This window comes from Lemur catta, chromosome 9, assembly GCF_020740605.2.
Source record: "Lemur catta isolate mLemCat1 chromosome 9, mLemCat1.pri, whole genome shotgun sequence".
Classification (NCBI taxonomy): Eukaryota; Metazoa; Chordata; class Mammalia; order Primates; family Lemuridae; genus Lemur; species Lemur catta.
The window spans coordinates 88,042,108-88,045,135 of NC_059136.1; the positions used below are offsets into that span (position 1 = coordinate 88,042,108).

At 40.9% G+C, this 3,028-nt stretch overlaps 1 pseudogene; it reads left to right on the forward strand.

Moving 5' to 3' along the window:
- Nucleotides 1-2,438: 2,438 nt before the first annotated feature.
- On the forward strand, nt 2,439-2,514 carry LOC123645273 (annotated as a pseudogene).
- The last annotated feature ends 514 nt before the right edge of the window (nt 2,515-3,028 follow it).

The window sequence follows — 3,028 nt, forward strand, 5'->3', positions numbered from 1 at the left end:
AGTGACCCCAATGTCCTTCAACAGGAGAACGGATAAATAAGTTGGGGTAAAATCACACAATCAAATCCCATAAAATAAAGTTATACATATCAACATAGACAAATGTCACAAACATAATATTAAGCAAATAATGAAAGTTACAAAAGGATACATAAATGTAGTATGATGTCACTTATATAAAGTTTAAAAACATGCAAAGTATTGTTTAAGATATTAATAATTGCAAACATTTACTACAAGGGTTCCTATGCACCAGGTGCTATCCTGAGATTTTATGTGTTATGTTAAGAGGTTGGTACTGTCCTTACCCCCATTTTGCAGATTTATGCATACTTTATCCCAAGTATGTATAAAGAATGTGGCAGTCTGATTCTAGAGTCTATGCTCTTAACCACTATACTTGACTGCCTCTCATACTCTATAAATGCAAAGTAAAAACATAAAAAATTATGTGGAATGAGAAAGTCAAAATTCAGAGTAAGCAGTCACCTAATGAGGGCAGAGAGAACAATGAAATGAGACCAGGGAGAAAGGGGGCTGTAAGGATGGATGTATTTCATTTCTTAGGTTTGGTGATGTTCATTATGTTACCATTTATACCTTCATTCCAGCATACCTGGAATATTTTTACTAAAAATTGTTAGGTGGCTATATTTCTTTGCACATCTAAGTATATTGTAAGTTAGTTTAAAATGCTGTTACATAAGGCAACATCATCTGGGATCCTATTGACTTATGAATTTGGGTACAAATTAGGTTACAGTTTGGGCAGTTGTTTAGCATCAATCAAGATGAGCCTAGACAACTATAAAAATGGTACATCAAAGCGCCCTTCAGAGGGTTACCTTCTAGCGTTGGTCAGGTGGTGAGAAGGTTAGGGACTCCAATAAAGCCAGATTTGAATATTCGGAGGCACACAATTCAGAGCAGATGTCTCAGTAGGGTAGAAATATCTACGACTTTTCCTTGAGGTGTGCCAGATTACTAAGAAGGATCCAAATGAACTGAACAAAAAGCAAGGACTATGGAAGGTGAGCTATGAGGCATTTTTCCCTGATGCAGAACACTTCAAATGGCTGAGCATTTGTCAAATTTGGAGTAGAGGCTGGCTCAGGGCCCATAACCTTTTTCACCCAATGTGGAGAACTGAGTTCATCACCAGGGCTTGCCCTTGGAAAAATTAGGTCTGAAGCACTCACCCTTTCAGCAGTGAGGCCCTCAGTGACCACGGAGAATGCCCGAGTGCCCTCTGTCTGGCACAAGGGAGAGGAGAGAGTCAGAACGCAGGCCCGTGCAACCTCCCCAGTGAACTTCAGAGGCACGATGGGGAGTGTCTTGGGGGGCAGCTCAGAGGGTAGAGACTAGTGCAGAAAGTTTACCTGGAATATGGACAGATTTGGGAAATGGCTGAGAATGTGGCCACTATATTATCCAGGGGCTAAATAAGCCTCCTGACCTTCTGTGGGTAAGAAAAAGGAAAATTAGTGATTTTCCAGCCTTGGAAACTCTGCCAGGAATTTTTCCATCCCAAATTTATGGATGAATCTCAATGCTGCCCCAACCTTCAGGTTGATTTAAAAGTTATTTTTTTTAATGTTCCAAGAGAGGATAGCAGCCACCCCTGCCGCGGCAAAATATTTCCACTAAGCTGTGTATCCCTCTCCTTAGCACGCTCCCTCACCCTTGGAGAGAAGCCAAAGCTCTTGACTTCAAGGTTCAAACAATGTTTGCTGCCAACTACAGGAAAGAGATGAAATGAATCTGAAAGAAGGAAGAAAGAAAGAAGCAGACCATTTCACTGGCATTGTAATTTTTTCAAATATTACCTTTTGTGCTATACAAATGAATGGTTTGAGGGTATTATACAAACACATACAACCTTTTTTCCTGCCAGGAAAATGGGTGTAACTTCCAATCTCCGTCTCAACGCTCCTCTGAATCAACAGAGACGTAGGATAAGTGTGGTTCCCACTCTTTTCCCTAAATTTTATCTTCCTGTAACTGCTGTTTTTGAAGAAGAAATAGAAGGAAAAACAGAATTTTAAAAATGAGTTAAGCAGCAAATGAGAAAGAATACAGGAAGGGAGGGGGATTAGAGAACAGTAACATTCATAAAAAAAATAAATAAATAAGCTAGAAAAAGAGGATCAGTAAATCACAGGTTTTCCATATTGAGTATTGGCAACCAGGGTTTTGTATCCTGGAAATGTGGTTCTACTTTCCCAGCTAATTAAGAACTGTTCTCCAAGCTAGTTTCATAACAGCATTGTTTGAGAGTTTCTGAGATGAGGAGAGCTATAGAATTGAAGGACACAGAGAAGATCTGAACTCAGAAAGAGCTGGGTCCCCAAACGCTGGGTACAGAGTCTCCAAAGAAGGACTCTTCCCTGTGTCACAGCATTTTCAGGGCTCACGAGAGCTCTAAGGAGGATCATTTCAAGACTATACTTTCAGGAATCATTTCTGTAGTTCGTTACTAGAGAAGTTTCTCTGAACATGTAAAAATTAAAAATAAAAATAGAAATAGAGAAACTAAGAAGGATCATTTCATGTGTGCCTGAAGGGTTTAGGCAGTAAGTACTGTGGCCTGAGAGCCTTGACAAAGAGCCTCCTGACTCGGCAAAAGGGAAGTGGAGGCACCAGCCTTCAGACAACGATGATCAGACATTGTCAGAGACAAATGCCAAGAGCAGCCATGACAACTAAAACTGGAACTTCCCACTTGTGCTAGAGCAGTGGTTCTCAACCGGGAACAATTCCCCACGGTAGCATATTTGGCAAATGCCTGGAGACAATTTTGGTTGTCCCAGGTAGGGGAAGAGGGTTCTACTTTTCCCGTATAAGCACCCAGATGGTACTTCTGGCATCTGGCGGGCAGAGTCCGAGGATGCTACTAAACACCCTCTAAGGCACAGGACAACCCCTCGCAACAAAGAATTATCCAGTCTAAAATGTCAGTAGTGTCAAGATTGAGAAACCCTGCTCTAAATTAAGCAAGTTCCATGGATCCTTTATTATCCTGAGGGAG